The sequence below is a fragment of the Mixophyes fleayi genome, chromosome 4 (assembly GCF_038048845.1).
Source record: "Mixophyes fleayi isolate aMixFle1 chromosome 4, aMixFle1.hap1, whole genome shotgun sequence".
NCBI classification, from domain to species: domain Eukaryota; kingdom Metazoa; phylum Chordata; class Amphibia; order Anura; family Limnodynastidae; genus Mixophyes; species Mixophyes fleayi.
Genome location: NC_134405.1, coordinates 119,714,082 through 119,736,246, shown reverse-complemented (window position 1 = coordinate 119,736,246; position 22,165 = coordinate 119,714,082).

The window sequence follows — 22,165 nt, the reverse complement described above, 5'->3', positions numbered from 1 at the left end:
CTGCATTCTGTCATGTCATGGTCCTTTCCTTGTGCAAATGTGCATATGGATTAGTGAACGAAGATGGCAGTGTCTGTGAGGAATACAAAAGCTAGCATCTTCAGCTGGGTGAGTTGTGGCAGTCCTTACTGCATGCAGACTAATGCACCAAAGTTCTTTGATGCTAGAAAAAGATAACCAGCAATAAATTATAAGCCTGATTATATGTAACCCAATACACATTGTTGTATGTTTGTAGGAAAAACACAGTACAGTACAGAATTAATGTCTGTACAACTGTAATTGATTTTCAAACATATACAAATTTGAGCTTTTAACATTTAATTATTTTACCTCCAACAGGAAATGAAGAACAAAAATATATATATTGGTATATTATATATAAAAATATTTATAATAGATAAAGAGTACCATTATTAGCACTCCCAAGGGGTATATTTACTAAACGGTGGGTTTGAAAAAGTGGAGATGTTGCCTATAGCAACCAATCGGATTCTAGCTATCATTTATTTAGTGCATTCTACAAAATGAAAGCTAGAATCTGATTGGTTGCTATAGACAACATCTCCACTTCTTCACACCCGCCATTTATTAAATCTAGCCCCAAATGTTAAATCCTTGAACCGGATAGCAGCTACTCCAGCCCAATCTCAACCAGAAATAGAGTAATGTAGAAATTACTAAACAAAGAGAGCCAGGAGCATTCACTGTGTAATACTTTCAAACACCATATAATATGGGAAAATTATACAATTAGAACATTTAAATAAAGCTTATCTGTGTGTATTCCTTGATTATTTCCTCAGATCTGCTTGAACTTAATTGCAAAACAACGTATCCAACAATTGATGACCTGGGAAAAAAATAATAAGCCACACAAAGTGGCCACATGTGTGAAAACGTCTGAAAAGCATTTATTGCAGAAGTGGTTAAAAACCCTTACATTGATATTAAAATGTTATTGCTTGTCTAACACTTGCTAGACACTGCAGACTGTCCCATGTGGAGCAACACTGGAAATTACATCACCGGTGATGTCATTTCCGGTCCAGACCAGACGTAAAATTTTTAGATCAATGTGAGGGTTTTTAACCACTTATGCTTTTTTAATAAATGCTTTTTTTTCCCAGAAGTTCCCACACATGTCTATGCACTGTGTGTGACTTGTTATTTTTGTCCCAGGTCATGGATACGTTATTATGCGATTAAGTTCATACAGGCCTAAGGAAATAATCAAGGATTCTACACAGATAAGATTTATTTGAAGTTCCTATTTGTGCGCAGTTTACTTATGAATTTTCCCATATCATATGGTGTTTGAAAGTATTACACTAAGAGCCCTCTGCGGCTGTTTTGTCATAAAAATATTTATGCACTTGAGGTGCAAAGGACTGAAAAGAAACCCTTGCTCCAAGGCAGCTAGTGGCCCACAATCTCACCCACTGCAAGAGAGATGTTTGCCTACAGTCAGGGCCGCCGAGAGGGGCGGGGAGCGGGTACTAATTACCCGGGCCCGGAGATTTTTTTTTGATTTTTTTTTTCAAAACTAATTTCTTTTTTTTTGTTTTCGGCAGGGGGGGGCTCGGTCGTTGGTGGGGGGAGCAGGGTAGTAAAAAAACTAAAACCATACTCACGTGATTGCGGCGCCGGCGTCCCTCCTCTATGCTGCTCTGTGCTCTATTGCTCCAGGCTGACTGAATGCCGGGTGTGACATCATCATGTCACGCCCAGCATTCAGTCAGTCTGGAGCAATGGAACACAGAGCAGCAGAGAAGACAAGAAGGAAGAGAGAAGTAAAGGTAAGTGAATGGAGGAAAACGGGGGGATTAAAAAACGGGGGGGGGGCAGCATGACACAAAGGGGTTAAAGAAAGGAGGGACAATAGCAGTATGACACGGGTTAAAAAAAGAAGGGAAAATAGCAGCATGACACAAAGGGGTTACAGAAAGGAGGGACAATAGCAGTATGACACAGGGGTTAAAAAAAGAGGGACAATAGCAGCATGACACAGAGGGGTTAAAAAAAGAGGGACAAAAGCAGCATGGCACAGGGGGTTAAAGAAAACAGGGACAAGCAGCATGGCACAGGGGGTTAAAGAAAAGGACAAGCAGCATGGCACAGGGGGTTAAAGAAAGGGGCAAAGGCAGCATGGAGGGCGCAGTGTGATCATAAGGGGGCATAGCGTGGTGATGATAACGGGGCACAGTAATGTGTGTGTGATGGCACGGAGCTTTTGGCAATGTAGTGTGTGTGAGGTAGATGGTGGCTTATTAATGGCTGCTATTTTGTTTGCCGGGTAATGGGAATACTATTTTAATGTTTGGGCTAGAGGAAGGCTTAATTATTAATAATGGATGTCATTGATTTAACGGTGGGGCTGGCTGTAATTTTCTAAATGTAGCCATTTTTTTCCCAAATAGGTCCTCCAACATTCCATGATCCAGACAAGCCGCAACTAAAGAAATCTGCAGCCACATGTGGTAAAAGTGAGAAGAACAGGTAGGACAGAGCAGCATAGTGTGTGAAATGTTGTGATTCTAGTAGGGACAATGTCAATGTTTGGTGAGTCCAGTGGGCGCAGGCCAAGACTGAACTCTTTGTGTGCACACTGCATTCTTCTTATACTACTCAAGGGTGCTAGATGTCCTGAAAGTCAGGAGTGCATGGACAAATGTCACGCTCCGCGGAATTCAGGACCTATTGATTTTATTGTGCTAGCCACGTCCCAACGGCGCATTGCCACGCCCCCAATTGTGCAGCCATACACATGTAAAATTTTGCGCCACCGTAACCATAAGGGGGGGGGCCCATGAATTTGTTGTACCGGGGCCCTGAATTCCTCTTGGCAGCCCTGCCTACAGTTACCAACACTTATCTTTCACATTGTAAAATAGACTTCATTGACTGTACACTCCAGCATAAGGCAGTGTATAACAAAAAAAACTTACTGTTCTGACACATTTCTTGCTGAATACACCTTTTCTGTCACCACAAAGGATTTATTATGGTATCTTTACGTTGACCAGAACCACTTATTACTATTTCACACGTAAATCATATACACATGTAGAATGAGTCTCCCTGGGCTTCGTAAGATCACAAAGGAGCACAGAGAACACACTAGATTAAATTTATTTAATCTGAAAAATGCTTCCAAGGCTTATTTACAAAAATGAATAACAAGACATACAATATGTTGCACAAATAAGTTTCAGAAAATAAAATAAATAAAATCACTACTTACTAATTAAGACCTGGGGATAAATGTATCAAGCTGAGAGTTTTCTGGCGTGTTTGAAAAAACAATCAGATTCTAGCTATCATTTATTTAGTACATTCTACAAAATAATAGCTAGAATCTGATTGGTTGCTATAGGCAACATCTCCACTTTTCAAGCTCTCCGGAAAACTCTCAGCTTGATACATATACCCCCTGGTCTGTGAGGGAGAAAAATGGAGAAAACAATGGAGAAATATGGAACATTTCAGTCTTGATAGACCCCCTCATGAAAATGCACAATGTAATGTGTAAAGCAGAAGATTTTAAACCCTTCTTACAGGTTCTTCACCCCCACCTTAGGAATTAAATTTTCAATTGTCAGATTGCTTCCCAAAGTGACACAGAGCTTTCCAAACTAAAATATCTCTCACTAAAATATATGTTTGGGTACCTCAGTGAATCTCTCACCTCTGCTCTGCTTGAGTGGCTAGATGGTTCTTTATCTATCCCAGGCATGGCTAGTTTCAACAGATTATTGACACTTGCATAGGTTCAAACTCATGTAATCTAGCAAAGCACACGTTAGGATTACATTACAAAGTTACATACAATATAAATTGTCATACATGAATTCAACAGAAAATAACAATCAGTCAGTAGATATACTACATAATTGTCACACCCTAGATCCCTAATCTACCATCACTTTCCCATCCTACTATCTCATTGACTCTTACAAGTTGTAAAAATCTCAGGTTTAGGAATGTAAGTGGAACCTGCCCCAGATAGAAGAATTGAAATATCTACAGCTTCACCATTTCCTAAGCATGAAAGTTTAGCTTGGAAAATTTTGTAGAGATGTATCTCATTTTGAACAATTATGTTCAACCTCCCAGAATCCTAAGCATACAATTTATCAATCATTATAGAAAACTTGTGTAGTTCACTGTCACGATACACAAAGACTTGGGAAAAGAATTGATCTCAGTTAGTGCAGAACCTTTTATTTACGGTAAGAAGTCACCATGTAAGTAAAAAAAAAAAAAGAGACAAATAAACATAAGAAATGTGCCTGACTGAACATCATCTTCTGTATCCCAACATGTGCTGTGTTTGTATCTCACCCTTTCCTGTACAAGGTAAAGCTGCCAAATCTTACACAGTTATTTAGTATTGAAAAAGTAACCTATTAGCGACAACACGATAATGCATCAAAGTGACAGCGACAAAAATTGAAACTACGTGGAAAGAGAGGCAACCTGGAGGATCACCCCTGAGTTCCCCGTCAACTACACCACCTGTTGCTGGGCCTTGTGGGGGGGAACCTGTTTTGGCAACTGGCCGCAGGTGTTTTACATGTGATGAAGTGGGGCACATCAGTGTCAATTGCCCCAGAAAGAAGAAAACAACTCCTCCTGAGGGGGGCCCAGCAGGAAAGCCAGTGCCGGCCGTCCTGTGTGCAGGAGGACCCCAAAAACGCCCCAGAGACAATCTGTAAGTGGTTAAGGTAGGACACCAAGTCGCATTTGGGTTGTTAGACTCTGGTGCAGCCGTGACTCTTTTACATACAGCTCTAGTGAGCACAGAGAACATTATTCCCGCGAAGACTATTGCTTTGCGATGAGTGGGCGCAGTTCTGAAGGTGACCCAAAGTGTGAAAATGTATCCAATGTTTTAGCAGTAGTGACCTGGAGAGCAGCACAGAGGAGCTGTGCATTAACCTCTGAAAGTGTGGAGGGAAGTTCACTAGAAGTTAATGCCCCTCCAACCCCCTTCCTCACTGTAGAAGCTGCAGATTCAGGCAGTGAGTTGAATGAGCGATCTCCTGCTCTGGGCAACACTGACAATCTCAGGAGTGACACGTTTAAAATGGGACAAAATACTGATCCCAGTTTATCGACAGTATGGGAGAGGGTCAGTCAGTCCCGTCTTGAAAGTAAGGAAGATTTAATGTGTTAGGAAATGGCCTTTTGTACCGAAAGAAAAATGTCTCTCTGTGTGAAGAACCTGAAATGCTTTGTGATCATTTCGCATCCTGTAATGTGATAGAGATATGTGAGGGTGAGAAGCTAATAGGTGCCAGTGTTAACTCTTGCAATTATGTGGATTTATGCAACGATCCAGGTATAACTGGGAATAATTTGGATACCCTTAATAATAGTGAGATGTGTAATGGTGTGAATGTCACACATGATACTGTGGAAGAATCTAAACCTGTTTTTCCCCTGACCTTTTCTCATGAGGTAGGGACAGGTGACAATGTTCCTGCAACTGTGTTAGAATCTGCTGAGAGTACCCCTGTTTGTACCCAGGTACCAGGATATGACAGGAAAAATGTAGGTTCCATTGTACATGGAATGTGTAAGCAAGGATGTGACAGGGAAAGTGTAGGTCTTAGTATACCTGAAATGTGTAAACTGTTTGAAGTGTCAGTGTTCACATGCCAGCAAGCAGTACAGGCCAATTCCTCAGAATTAATCCCTGAGGGGGAGGGAAGGAGGATGCCTGAAGGTAACATTGACCCTGAATCAGTCTTTCTAACCCCTCTTCCTCCAGCTCCTGCAATGATTGTTTTGCAATCTAGCCCCTCTTTACAGACCCTCTGTCCTGAGATAAGGGAAGCTTGTGTATTAGCTTCGTGTAGCTTGCCTGAGAGCGGTCAGGATTCTGACCCCTTGGGGGATTTAGCAGCTGTTGCCAGAGCCGCCATCAGGGGGGTACGGGGGGTACTGTTGTACCGGGCCCAGGCTCACCAGCGGGCCTGGTACAACAGCTCAGCAAAGACTTACCTGGGGCCCGCCGCTGGTCTCCGCTATTCTGTCTTCAGCCTGGCTGTCACCGTGACAGCCAGGCACCAGGATCTGATCGCAGGGGTGGAGGAATCATTCCCCCTGCGATCATGTGATCTGTCACAGGCAGAGCACATAATCGCAGGGGGAATGAATCCTCCACCCCTGCGATCGGATCCTGGTGCCTGGCTGTCACGGTGACAGCCAGGCTGAAGACAGAATAGCGGAGACCAGCGGCGGGCCCCAGGTAAGTATGTGTTGCTCATGGGGGGTGGGGGGGGGGGGGGGGGCCCCGGGTGGCACGGGGGCCCGTACTGGGCCCGATTTTTTTCTGAAGGCGGCCCTAGCTGTTGCTATAGAGGCAGGGTCCCTAGCAGACACCCACTGCAGTGAAGAGCTGTCTGACTCTCAGCTAGAGCAGCAAGCTGACATGCTAAGGCCCTATCAGTCCCATTTTACAGGGAAACCTGGAAAAAACACATTTGGTCACACATCATGTAAACACAGGCAACCAGACCCCCCCTCAGACAGCCAGCATATCGTACTTCCCTAGAAGTGCTAGAAACAATGAAAATGGAAATAGACGAGATGTTGCAGCTACGGGTATTCAAAAGTCTCACAGGTCTTGGGAGTGCCCCAGTGGTTCTGGTCCCAAAGAAATGAGGAGGGGTCTAGTTCTGTGAAGACTATAGGAGGTTAAATGACGCCACAGTGTTTGATGCTTATACTATACGTAGGATAGATGAACTACTAGATCAGCTTGCCCAGGCACGCTACATCACAATTGTGGATGTCAGTAGAGGGTACTGGCAGATCCCATTGTCACCCGAGGCACGTGAGCACTCGCATTTATCACCCCATTTGGGCTGTTTAAGTTTTTGGCCATGCCCTTTGGAATGAAAAATGCCCTTGCGTCCTTCCAGCGCCTGGTCAATGACCTGCTAGAGGGCCGGGAGGGACATGCAGTTGCCTATTTATAACATTGCAGTGTTCAGCCAGACCTGGGAGGAGCTCCTGATCCATCTAAATATTGTGTTAGGCAGAATTACTGAGGCAGGTCTGACAATCAAGCCAGAGAAGTGCCAGCTTGGCATGTGTGAAGTGCAGTACTTGGGGCACCGTATAGGGGGAAGTACCTTCCACAAAGAACCAGACAAGGTAGAGGCCATCACGGCGTGGCCGACCCCTACCAAGAAAACGCAGGTCATGTCTTTCTTAAGTACAGCTGGGCATTATCAAAAATTCGTGCCCCATTATAGCACGCTAGCCAAACCTCTGACTGACTTAACATAAAAGAAATTACCACATATGGTTAATTGGACAGAGGATTGTGAAAATGTATTTACTGCTCTGAAATCTGCTGTGGCCCAGTCCCCTGTGCTGCAGGCCCCAGGTTTCAAATGGAAATTGTTAGTACAGACCGACGCGTCTAACTATGGACTGTCCTTAGCCAGGTGACAGCGCAGGGGGGGAGCACCCTATTATTACTACTCCCCCGGGAGGTGGCGTATGCAACCATTGAACGAGAGTGCCTGCCATTGTATGGGCACTGCAAAGGCTACAGCCCTACCTGTATGGATGGGATTTCACTATTATTACAGACCATAATCCCCTAAAATGGCTGAATAGAGTTTCTGCGGATAATGGAAAGCTTTTAAGATGGAGTTTAATTTTGCACCAATATAACTTCGCCATTCAGCACTGCAAGGGCGCAGAACATGGAAACGCAGATGGCCTCTCGCACCAAGTGGCAGGAGTGGTGAATGTGCAGAAGAGACAGTAACAGGGCACAGTTCTCCGTGTCCTCGGTTTAGGGGGAGGAGTGATGATTATGTAGTATATCTTATGACTGATTTTTATTTTATGTTGAATTCATGTATGACCATTTGAATATTTTATGTAACCTTGTAATGTAATCTCAACGTGTGCTTTTCTAGATGACATGAGTTTGAACTTATGCCAGTGTCATTAATCTTTTGAAACTAGCCAGGCCCGGGATAGATAAGGGTCTTGGAGGAGTTTGAAGCCCAAAAATAGTAATAGTAATTCTGATTTTATTTCCTATTTTGTTTTCTGAAACTCATTTGTGTAACATATTGTATGTCTTGTTATTGAAACATTTTTCAGATTACATAAATTTAATCTAGTGTGTTCTCCGTGATCCTTTGTGAACTTACAAAGCCCAGGGAGGCTCATGCTACATGTGTAGGTGATTTAAGTGTAAAACATTAATAAGTGTTTTTTGTGAATGTAAGGTCACAATAATAAATCCTTTGTGGTGGCAGAAAAGGTGTATTCATCGCTAAGTGACTAAGGTGACGCTAGTCATAGCCAGCTGTTCAGATTGTTGTATCTGTAACAGGCTGGGCGTTCAAGACAATGACTGCCTATAATTTTCTCCTCAGACAACTCTCTCCTTTGCTTTCTCCGGTCCAGGTTCAGTGTGCTGCACACAATGATACCAAACAGCAGAGTGATTACTTTTATCCATTTAAATAGGCTGAATGACTGATTAGAAGATTAAAGACATGTGTGATGCTAATTCAAGAAAGCAATTAGTTTGAAATATCACTATAATCCAACCAACAAATCTGTCCAGCTCATTTTAGAATATCTTTTGGAGAAAAAGCAATAATTTATCTAATTTCACTGTTTCTTTGCTTTATTCTATGACCTACCAAAGGCATACAGGTATACATAAAACAATTACTTTTAACTGCATTTGGTTTTCTGGATGAATGAAGCATTGTTTCAATGAGCGGTAAGGCTACCAAAAAATGTGTCCATGTCTTGTATGTAAGGCTTCACCGTGCGTTGCAGCCAAGGACATACAAGGTTTAAAACACAAATGATGTGAAAACAAAGGATATTCAGGGCCCTGTTCATGAGGGAGACTGCAATCTAGTGGAAAAAGGGTAGAGCTGAGACAAGAGCAGCGAGTGGGTATCAGAGTGGTGATTGGAACAGTAGCGATGGTGTATAAGTGTGAGTAGTATAGGAAGCAGTCAGAGGTGGAGCTAGTGAGCTGTGGGCCCCGGTGCAGGTAAGCGGTGAGGAAGGAACTGGGACCCACAGCTCGCTAGTTCCCCGTACAGCGGGCTCCATTATCTCCATGGGCCCTGGTGCCCGCACCTGCTGCACAAATGGTAGTTCTGCCATTGGTGGGAGTAGTGTAAGCTCTAATAAAGACGTGGATTTTCAGAGTGTTAAAAGACTTGATGGCTGTGGGAGAGTCTGATAAGTCGTGGTAGGGAATTCTATAGGTGTGTATCAGCATGGGAGAAGTCTTATAGGGGGCAATAAGAGGTACAGATTAGAGGCAGATCTAAGAAGGTGTGAGAGTAATTATTATACATTTTCTCAATTAAAGGTGTAATTTACATAAAGTGATACACATTACAGGGTACTCAGTATAAATAAAAAGTTAACATTTATCATCCAAATGTTAAACAATAAAAATGAAAAACTGATCTGTACTATATAGACTTACAGACCGTTAAGTTAAGCAGTTGTCTTACCAAATGGTTCCCTGCTGTTTTGCATTGCATATTAAATCCAGCAGAGGTCATCAGTCCCTATGCAGCAGTATTAAAATAAAAAAAACATGAGTACAAAATTTACCGGACAAGAAATTACTTTTGTGGAATGATATAAGCCATAAACCCTTATGATTTATTATTTATATAGGACTTTGTATACTGTACTGCACATTCTAAGGATTAGACATCACTGAGTTCTGAGTTCTCGGAAACTCCAAGGTGACTTTTCATATTCTTAGATTCTACAGTACAATATGTATTATTTCTTACAACAGTAAACAGTAACACTAAGTGATGAACATGCCTTTCCATAGTACATCATACTCATTCATATGCCCACACTTTCACATTACATTAGCAATGTAAATATTACATTGCACTGTAGTAGCTATATAATTTACATTACAATAACTTTATATATTAGACAGCAGCAATATAGTCGGCTTTTAGAATCCTATAAGGTACAACATGAAGTTGTTCCAGTGACACATTTAGCCAGATACACAAGTAGTATGTGAACCTAGTGGTGCAGTCATTTTTTTTTAACCGTTTTCTATATTTTATAAAGATAATGGGGTTAGCATGCAAAATCCCATTATAAATTAGAAATCTGTCATCAGGGCTCATTTATTACAATTTATGGGATTTGTTTTTATGATTTTACCAATTTTCAAACAATAAATTACAACCTCTAATGTATATCAGATAAAATGTACAGTTAAGACATTTAAAGTATCCATTGATCCAAAGTAACAATTTGAGAGCATGCTCTGGATAGTCTATCGAGTATCAGTATTCAGGTATAATACAAAAGTGACTTTACAAGGGTCCAGTGATATTTTCCGGACCCTCGTATAGTATTTGTGAAAGGACTCCAAGTTTGTGACAAATAAACATCGACCCAAAACCTTGTCATTGGGGGACATCCCCCTACTACATGAAATAGGGATAATCTTTTACCATCTCGCTAGTTAATATGTAGTATGTGTGTGTATGTGTGTATATATGTATATATATGTGTGTGTGTGTGTGTGTGTGTGTGTGTGTGTGTGTGTGTATGTATGTATATGTGTGTGTGTATATATATATATATATATATATATATATATATATATATACTGCTATTTAGAAAATATGATTTGTTTCATTATCACATTGTCATTATGTTGTGTGGTCGCAAGGTTTCCTTCCAGTAGTCAAACAATTTACAACCAAAAAAATGATGTTTTCAATATTTGTCGCATTGTGTCCATGTCGCATTGTCGCTATCTGGTCTAATAGCTTACTTTTTCAATACTAAGTAACTATGTAAGATCTGACAGCTTCACCTTGAGAGTGGTGGAAGATATTCACCAACAAACTAACAATGAAACAAACAAACCTCTTCTTTATATATATATATATATATATATATATATATATATAAGCTTTATTACAGCAAAATGATCCTTTTCAATACAGTTATTATTTAATATGCAAATGAAAAAAATCAATTTATGAGAATATTCTCTGAGTGGTTATATACGTTATTTACTTGTATTTGTACACATTAGTATAGAAATATCTTTCTATCTTTCTATTCGGTGGTAACCACATAGACACTCCCTCATGTAGGGGGGACTACTGTGCAGCTGCTACAGGACACAGAGGTAAGGGGGGCCTGGCAAAATGACGGTACCGCTGATTCCTGACTGCTACCATAAAAAACATTCACTGAGATAAGATGTTACCTCAGTGTTCCTGTTAATTGGTAGCTTTGTTTTAATCATGATTAATATGCAGCAACTGTGATGTTTCCCACATTAAAAGTTTTATTATTGACATTTCAAGGGAAATAAAAGCTAGAACATAAGAGTAACCTCAGCAGCTGTAACATTAATGTGGCCAAGATGTCTATGGAAAAAAACACATTAGTGTAGCTGAGGGAAAATATAAATTGTTGCCAAGTAAGGTGTCCTACTTTGTGTGCCCATTTTCCTAAGAGCTATTAAAATGTTGGCCTTTTTTTTTTATTTCAATGCCTTTTGACCTAATATAGTTTTTCAATTTCTACTGTGCAGTTTCAGAAACACATAGCGCTCTACTACATTTCAAAAGATTACTAACACATAGGACCTGAGTCATTAAGGCAGCATACTGAGCGCATTGTGCAGTTGTTCTCAGCGACACGTAAATCGGCTCTGCATACTCCCGGAGCCAGGAACGGATCTCAAGATACGTGTGGTGTTGACTATAGGTGTAGGTTCACTCTGCTGTACTAGACCAGACACTGCAGGATGCGTACAATACGTATGTGGAATATGACATCTCAATAGGACGCACAGAAAAAAAAATATTAATCAATTAATGTTACCTGTCAATAATATAGTCATTTATGATTAGAAATGGAAATTGTATAAAACAAAAAAATATGTTGAAAAACATTAGGGTTAGGCTGTCCTTAATGTCTACTGTACATAAACTACATTTTTACAGTTGCTCCTGATTGCAGACACATATTATAGCATTAATATGATACTGACTCAGGACTTAGACTGGCCCCTTAGCTGGTGCAACAGATACGGCAGAAAAACAAGAAACTTTCACACAAGCAGAGCTTCATTCCGATGTGGCTGCATTCGCTTCAGTTTGACACGCCCACATTGTGCATCATGTACAGGCACACGCCCCTTCCCCGCCCCGTTCACTCTCCAAAATCGTAGACCTTCATAACTGTCATTTGCGTTAGCATATGCAGCGGACTTGTTTTCATTGACGCCCGAGTGTCCTCGTTCTGGGCATGTGCAGAAGGGAATTGCGTACGATACGCACAAAAAACAGAGCTACGTTCCTTAATGACTCAGGCCCAATGACATATTTGTGAAATATCTCTGCAATTCATTGCAGCTTTCTCAAACGTGCACATGTTCTTGGCTTTTACAGGAGTTGGAATAAAATATTCGGGGGGAAATTCTTAATGATCAATAAAAATTATGAAGGAGCACCGCAGAGTATGTATTTAGTAAATGTTGCAGAAGGGAATACATTATAGTAATCATCACCAATTCTGCAGCGCTGTACGGAGAATAGTAGTCATTCACATCAGTCCCTGCCCCATTGAAGCTTACAGTCTAAATTCCCTAACATATACACAGACACAGAGGTGGAAGCTGGTGAGCAGGGCTCTTCTACCTCCTTGTCTGTTAATAGCTGAGTTTGTTTTATTACCGTGTTTGTTCCCAATTCTAAAGTGCTGCAGATTTTGTAGCACTATATAAATCACTAAGGAGGAAAATCTCTTTCATTTCCCCATATTCCAGTTCATCTAAATTTGAGTCGGATTGCTCTCCAGAGGTTATCCCAAAGTCATTATAGGATTCTGGTGAGTCAGATTCCAGAAACGTTCTGTTCTAGAAAATGGAAAAGACATGTACTCATATGAAGTGCCAGATTGATATAAAATGACAAACAAGGCCTAGTACACATGGATGTTAATCTTAAGTGTTTAATATGTTCTATTAAATGCTGACAGTCTCAAAATAAAGTAAGCGAATAGATCTGTACACACATTTTGACAAGCTTACACTTTGTGACAAGCGTGCAACAATTTCTAAAATCAAACCATAAACAGAATATTATGCTCCTCAGAGATGCTTAAAAATATCAACTGAATTTTACTACAACCCTGAACATTTTGTGGTACAATTGGCTATAGACCCTGATTCAAACCTGTGAGCTGTTTGGAGGTCGCATTTGAGAGTCTCTATTCGCTTTCAAATTTGTGTTTCTTATTTAAACACAAAATAATATTTTTAATTGATATTAAAGTATTTTATTTATTTTTTAAATCAAACTGCAGAACTACTGTGATCACAGTTCGCCACTTAATGTTCACAATTCATTGTTCAAGGTTGAAATAAAAACATGCCAAAAGTATCCTAATTTAACTTAAATGTGTGCAAACTAGCTCACACGAATGTCTCACTGTCGGGAACATCTCATTTTGTTACCAATAAAGACCTAATAAATAAAAGAACATTGTAATATAGAGCACAATGTACATGCTTTATAAACACAGTCATTATTGCATTTCTTATTCAACCGCTTTAACATTTATCACATTTTATTTGCTTATATAATGAAATCAAAATGGATTTACTTTGGCAAACACTGTTAACATACCATGTCAAGTCCATCATAAAGAAATAAAGGACACAGGTAATTGTCCAATACTAACTATTAGTGTGACCATTACACTTGTTAGGAAGGCCACCAATAGACATATGTTAACTCCATGGCAGAGGCCAGATAAACTGTCTGTGGGACAACAATAGTCCGTGTACTTTACAAATAGACGCATTATGAGAGAGTGAGATGTTAAGGGAAAATTCTATGAAATCTCTCCTAGACTTTGGTCAAAAGCACTTATAGCAAGTGGAGGACGAATTTATGGTTTTATTAGACCAAGATTAAACATTTTGGCCTTAATGCTAAGCTCTATGTTTGGTACAAAGCTGTGCCTCATTCGAAGAAATATCCCAACCATGAAGCTTGGTGGCAGGAACGTAATGCTATGAGGAGGCTTCTGTGCTTCAGGGAATCAAAAAATTTACAAAATAGAGAGAAAAATAGGTGGAGAAAGATATGGACAAATCTTGGAGGAAAACCTACTGCAGTGTGCAAGAGACCTAGGAAACTGATATTCCAGTAGGACAATGACCCAAAACATATAGCAAATGCCACATTGGAGAGGCTTTAATACAAAAAAGTTAGTGTCCTAGAGAGTCAAAATGAGACCTCAGAGAATCCCATTGAGTATCCATGAAATGATTTGAAAATTGCTGTTCCACACTACTGAAGTTTGAGCAATATTGCAAGGAAGAACAGACGAAAACTGTAGTGTGAATATGTGAAAGACTGGTAGAGACATCCAGATTCACAGCTGTAATTGTAGCTAAAGGTAATTCTACCAAGTATTAAAACAAAGGAGGAAAGCAGGAACGGAACAGATCATCGCCCCATGGCTAAATTTGGTAGGGCCCCCCCCCCTGCTTTCAAAACTGCAAAATAGGAACCTCTCCTATGCGATCCAGCGTAAGTTCTGGCATAGAATTAACCTCCGCTCTGCTCTTTTGAAAATAGAGTGGCCCGAATGTGGGCCTCAGAGGGGGGAAATGGCGACCCTGCCTTTTTCTCAGGCCCCACTCACCACCCGGCCCCGTAGTGGCCACACCCACTGTAGCTCTGCCCTGGGGGGTAATTTATTAAATTTTTAAATTTTCACCTCTTATTCCCAGTTCAATATTCAATCACATACAGCACATACAATCCCTCTACCTATAAATAAAAACTAGATTTTTTTTTGATTTCTTTTAACTTTTAATGAACAATTATTGTCCACCGGAAGTCCTATACTTGGCCTCAACTTAACCCTTCCCTCCCGTTATCCACCTCCTTCCTACCCTCCCATAAATATATATAAAAACTGTTACACTACTGTATCTCCTATAGAGGTTTATGACCAGTTGTATGTTTTGCATATTTCACTTATCCTTTATGATGTAGACCTATCTTTTATGCTAATATATTGTCCTTATATATTGTGTGATGATATTTACAGATAAAGTTGCTAAAAAAAGAAAAGAAAAGATATCAACTGTCTATTTGAGCCCAGTTTAGTTCAGTCAAAAATTGGGATTATGGACACCTACCAAAACAATTGTCCTCTGTCCCAGAAGGAACATTGTCACTATTATTTAATAGCCCAGGCAGTCTAGAAACTGGGACCTTGACAGAGTCTACAGATCAATATCACTGTGCCCCTGAAGCAGGGTTCATCTTCCACCAGATCCCGCTGATATATTCTTCCTGTGACCAGACTTGTGCAACTGACCATCATACTTTTGACCTGGAGTTCCTCCCTGATCTACACACCAGCCATCAGCTTCCCCTACTGCTCCCTGGAGTGTGAATCTCCCCTCCACTACCAGAGGGAGCTAAGGGTGAAATTTCACTTACATCTCCACCTGCCTTACTGCATCCTGTGACAATCTTTTAAAAATATCCATAAAGTGCTATCCCAATATCATGCTATCTTTCTAAGTCTGAATACACCTAACAAAGTGGACCTTTTCTGAACAAAGCTATTATCAAGAATGCATTTGAAATCCTTAACTGCTCCCTCCCCCAAAATAACTTCTACAACTAACAATGCCAAAGGCAAAAAAAACCCCAGTACATCTACAACAAAGCCACCCCATCCTCCAGACTGGGGAGACCTGAATCCCCTCAAAATCCCTAGGACTCGGGATCCAATGGTGACAAGGCTATTCCTGTTACTAGACATGACTTCCTTTCCCTAATCAATTAAATTAAATTAAATACCTGCGGTTCTCAATCCACATGGAAGTTCAACACGCCCTCCATACCCTCAGATCTAAGGTGTCATCTCTAGGGACTCACACAAACCAAATAGAGCGGAGGGATGAGTACATATTTACCTACCAATCTACTGCAGAGAAGGGTGTGTACTAATTTTGACAGGAAATCAAAACTATTCATAACCAACAGGTGGACATGAACAATCAGGCCTGGAGGAATAATTTAAGAACTAAATTATACCCAAATCAGTAGAAACAGTACATTTGGACCCATACAACACAAAACCGTTGTATGCATCTCTGTTCCCTTCTGCATTAAGGCCAGAGGGGTTGCTGTTCTTTTTATAAAGACCTTCATTACGAGATCCACAACACTATAGTCGTTAGTGAGGGTACCTTATTCTAGATGTCACAATGTACAATACACGATACAGGGTAGTCAATATTTATGCCTCAAACTTGGCTTTACAAGCTTTTTATGTTGATCTTCTTGCTATACTGGCTCGTAGAAGTAATTCACAATTAACCGTTGGGGGTGATTTTAACACAGTGGATAACCCTACAATAAATAAATGCCACCGGTGGAGATTGCCCCTCAACATCTGTGGCAGCATATATATGGCCTAGGCACATCCTTGAAACTTACAGACCCTTGGTGTTTGTTTAAAGCAACAGATAAATCATATACGTTTTATTCCGCAGTTCGTCGCTCTCTCTCCAAGATTGATTACATTTTGGTGGCTGATGCTTTGGTCCCCTATATACAAAGGGCTGATATACACGATATTCTTATTTCGGACCATGCTCCTTTATTATAGGTATGAGATTGTACGGGCATACCCAATGGCATTTCTCCAGGCACAGCATTATACTAGCGGGGTTCTGTGCATATTTTTGGAGGCAGATTGGGGCAATCCATTAGATACTATTCTCTTCTCCCCACCTCCTAAGCGCCAAGCAATAACCATCCATTATAGCCAGTTGAAAGATACATTAGATTATTCTACAACCCAAACAGGAATTTCCCAGTGGCTGGAGTATTTTCATAATTTTACATTGAAAACCTTGTTTGATACTTTGTCAAGGTCATGTAAGCTGATCTCAGCTGCCCTGTACACCAAAATGTTTCTGTACATATATCATAACACATATTTTACTCCTTTGACACGATTCCAGATGGGCCTTTTGTAATATAGTAACTGTATTAGATGCCAGATACCTGATGCGGATCTGTTTCACTGCCTATGGAGCTGCCCCTTAGTTAGACCATTTTGGCTTCAGATAAAAAGATACACAGAAGAAACCTTGTTAAATTATGTCGGGCCATACTGGGGGTCCTTCCGGCGACACAAAGAATATCCAGAGGAGGCAAACGTTTGTTGTTGGTCATAAGCTGCAAGGAAACCTGTATTGCATCTTTGGTTACACCATACAACCCCTCCCACGTCTCTATTGAAAGATAAGTAAAATTTTATATTTAGAATGGGCTGGGTAGAAACGTTGATTGATAAGTAGCGTCAGGCGGAAAAGTTCTTTGATATGTGGGAAAGCTACATTAATGCATTACCTGTTGCCTTTAAATTCAAAATACGGGACTGTCCGAGACTCACGGCTTGGTATGAACTACATATGGTAGTTGCAGAGCCACCTATTCCTGATTGATACTTTCCTCCTATGACTTTGACATGAGACGGTGATTATTAGTGTCAGAATTGGATGGGACATTGAGCTGCGAGTCCCGTGTGGTCTAAAAATGAATGTCTTACTTCCTACTGTGGGATGTAGGATAATGACGGTAAATGTATTGGTATTGCACTATGTTTTATACATGAGTTACTATTTATATTGTCTTTCATACTATTGTATGTACAGTATAACTTGTTACCACGTGTGAGTACAATAAAATGTGTGTTTAAAAAAATAAATAAAAAATAAGAATAAAAAAAATATCTTGCTGTTACGATCTGCCTCTGTCTGCAGTACATCATCTCCTCTGAAGATGCTGCTTTGACTATACCAGAGCCGGCCTTCAAGGGGCCCTCTTCATTTGTTTTGGATCCTGAAAAACCTCTACCTTGCCTTCAAAATCTGCTTTTTCCAGCAGACTGGAGCCAGTTCATCTATTGTTGCTGTTCCTGGTTTCACTCTTTGTACTACTGTGAATTGTGATTAATTTATATCCTTGTATCTGACTCCTGCTTCTTGCGTTTTGTATCTTTCCCTATGACTCTGACTGCCGCTTTATTGACTTTGGTACCCACTGTGGATCTCGCTGGTTTCAGACCCTGGCTTGCTGACTATCCTCTTGTGTGCTCCTTCTGTGAATTTTAATCCTGTATCCGTTCTTACTCAGCAAATCCTGGTATCCTGTGCTAGAGTTTGTACTACTTCTGCCACTATACTACAGATTTCATGGAACCCTGCATTTGTTATCAGATGAGTATATGTACAATCTGCATTAACCATTGCATGCATCAAGTTATTTATTAGTGTGATTTTTGTGTGAAATTAAGTTGTTGAAAATGAATTGAGTTTTGACTCTGTGTTTTGAATACTAAGAATCCTAGCACTCGCAAAATTCTTCTGGAACAATAAGAACACTAGGATTATATTAGCACTCCACCCACCAAACTGGATATCTTAGAACTTACAAATCTCAAAATTTACTATTGGGCCGCCCATCTAAGTCATACTATAGCCTCCTTTGCTCCACCAGGCTCCCTGTCCTGGCTAGACTTAGAATTCAATTACCTCAGGCTGGCAAGAACTCTAGAAACCTAACCTTCTTTGAAAGACTATGTATCTCCTTGCTTCTGAGTTATATGATATTTTCTCTTTATGGGATTATCCTGGACTCTAATGTGGGATGCAACACAAGGATAAAGATACAAGTGAGTGGTAATGGGACCTTGCCCCCCAGTCATCACCATTTATTTATATAGCCCTCCTTCAATAAGGAGGACTACCCCCACTTATCCAATCTCCACTCTCATGAAAGAAAATGCATGCAAAGTCTACTACAGATAGTATTTTACCACCAACAATGTGCTTTGTTTCGTTCTCCCTCTCCTGATTACAGGCGGGAATGTGGCCATCCAGACACATTCCTATATATCTGGTGCCTTGCCCCAAGTTCTTCTCCTTCTGGGACAAAGTCAGGGACCTCCTCTCCTCACTCCTCCCCTACCTGGTCACAAAGAGTCATTTGTTCTTCCTCCTTTGCTTCCCCCATATGACACCAATAAATACCAAAATTAGCCTCTATCGTTCTAGCGGTAGCCAGATGTCTAATCGCAAAGACCTGAAAAACACCTACATTACAAAGATGATAAATGCCTCCAGGTTTGGGCCCAATGGCTTTTCCTACCAGTCCCCGCAAAGGTCTTAAATTTATACTCTTCCGTCTCCTGTCCCTCTGTTTCCTGACTTTCATGCCACCCATTCACCATAGTCTACAACCTACACATCATCACAATTGTCCCCACTTTGGAGTCTCACCCCTCCAACCTATCTCTTTAAAAATTCTATTTTCGCATATCTTGACATCTAGGTGATGAACTGTGCCCTCTCAATGCCCTTCCCCATGACCCACCCCCAAGAAAGGCAAGACTTTTCTTCCTTTTTTTTTTTAACTTGTTTATACTTTTTTGTTGGTTCCATTCCAGTCTATTACAATTTTTTTCTTTTTCACCATTCCGGATTCCATACATTGGATATTGTTTGTTTCTTTGCTACTTGTATTTGTATCTGATTTTCTTTTTTTCAAGTAAAGTCTAAGAAATAAAAGTAACTTGGATATCCTACAACCGGCAAGAATCTCCTTTCTGAAATGTGTAATTTTTGGCTTGACTGTGAAACAAGGTAGTCTGGGCCTAAAGTTAGTAACACATATGGTGACTTTACACTAATTGGCCCTTTGTTGGCTTCTGACGACCACCAATCTTTCAGGTTGTCGTTGCTCCTGGCTCGAAATGCAGTCAACCTGTGACTACTATCAGCACAGAACATCCTGATACATCTAATATGGGCACCTACGTTTGGCAAAATTGGACACAGATTGGGATGCTCATCAATCAGGTCAATCTTTGCAGCCATTTGTGGCCTTTGACACATGCGGAGCCTTTTTATGAGGGGTGTCATCATTGCCACAATAAAGAGCCCTGTGCTTAATAAACTACTTTTTTTTTTCTATAACCTGAGCGACAGCATTGTGCATGTGTGTCACTATGCAGCCAATGCTGCACACCCAACCTAAAGAGCCTGCATGGACCAATAGGAAGCCGCAGACCGCTTATGGCTTCCTTTAGGACCATGTGGTCAAACTCTTGTCTGTCAGACATATTCAGCTGGTTAACAACTAACCACCAGAAAGGACTTATATCACAGAAACTGAGGCGTCCTGGGAAGAACATACCCCATCCAGTGGAATATGGGAGCCACCCCACAATAGATACTGCACAGGGCCCCACATTTGCAGAGGCTGGCTTTACACATGTGCCGCAACTCTATCCACACTCCAGTTTGGCTGCAGAAATACACACAAGCATACATAATGGCTTAATTGGAAATTAAGTGAAGTATGAATGACTTTCTTTTTTGTAATTGTCCCCATGTTCTTGTGGTTAGGATACCAGCTTTAGAATGGGTACATGTTTATCATACAAATATAGAACATATCAACCTATAACTTTGTTCTATCCAGATGTTATTTTTTGTAGCAAATACCATTTATTTTCTATACTAATAATGTGCTGATTATTTGCAAAACATTGTTCTGTTCCACCTCTTCATTCATAAAATATTGCATAATAGGGCTTTTGATTTGGGCTCTGAGTTAATTGTTTATTTTGTTACCTAGGTAACTTGTTCTAACTCCTTCCACATATGCACATGGGAGGGTCATTGACGTCTTGATTTTGTGCTAAACATTTATATATATTTGTAAACATTATGTACCGAGTGATAAAGCATTGCTTGCGATGTGAAACCTTGCTGTTTCAGAACACAGGTTAGTGTGTTTTTCCTCCATTGGTGGGCAGTGTTAACAAAAAATATTTGAACATTTGAGTGGAGTCATTGCTGACTTTATTGGCTGGAGGTGTTGGGAGTGAACCTCTGGGACGAGACACATCTAACATTATGCAGTGTCAATTACCTCTCCATTAAAAAATGGCACACATTTTTTGCACCGAATTAAGGTCGAAAAAAACAACCCCAGAGTAAATCTTAATATAGAAAGGTTCCACTTGTATAATAAAACCAGCAGTGGCAGCTTCTAAACATTTTCCTGAACCCATACTAATTATAGGTCTTTGTAAAACCATAAAGAAATAATAAAAATCGGAAATTATACTTTCTTTCAGGAACAAACTAACAGCCTAGATTTTATTTTCTTCAATATAATTGGGTCATTTTTCTTATATAGTCTTTTGAACTCACAAAAATAAACCATATCCATCATAAATGAGTCATAACACCTGAACATATATTCATCTGCAAACAAAGCCATTTCTAGGTCACTGTGAAACACTGCATTATGTGTGCAGAGTTTATGTTAAGCTGGTAAAACATGGTGTATGAACCTTACTTTTCTGTAATAAATATAGAATCTGCCATGTTGATGTCTCTGGCTAATTCACCTGAAGTCCCAAATCTGTACACTCGTTTCAGTGTAGGAGTGAATACTGTCAATAAAATCACTGCATATTATGAAAATGTTGAAAAGCTTATTACTACCTAACCCAGTGTTGGCTAACCTGTGACACGCCAGGTGTTGTGAAACTGCAAGTCCCAGCATGCTTTGCCAATATATAGCAGCTTATTGCTGGAATGGTATGCCGGGACTTGTAGTTTCACAACACCTGTAGTGTCACAGGTTAGCCAACACTGACCTAACCTATGCCTTACAAGAGACTCAGGGGTCTATTTAGCATTGGTGGCTAGAGGGCGGCAGTAAGAATCATTTTGTATGTCTGCATACCTCATTGGCAAGCCCTGGCTAATCCTCCCTTCTAAAGTAACTAAACTCCTTCACCAACAGTCTAACGCTTCCTGAAAATGGAGGCTCAAGACCCATGTGTGGCCATTGGGCATGCGTGGCGAAGGTCACGCATAAGCATAGCAATGTCACCCAACAACGAATACTCCTATGAACTCCATAAATAGATAATAAAAACGCACTCTTGAGATGGCATTTGTGTTTGAAGGCTGGCTAAGCTTTGTTAACTTGGATCACATAGCAGTGTCCATATAAGTCTA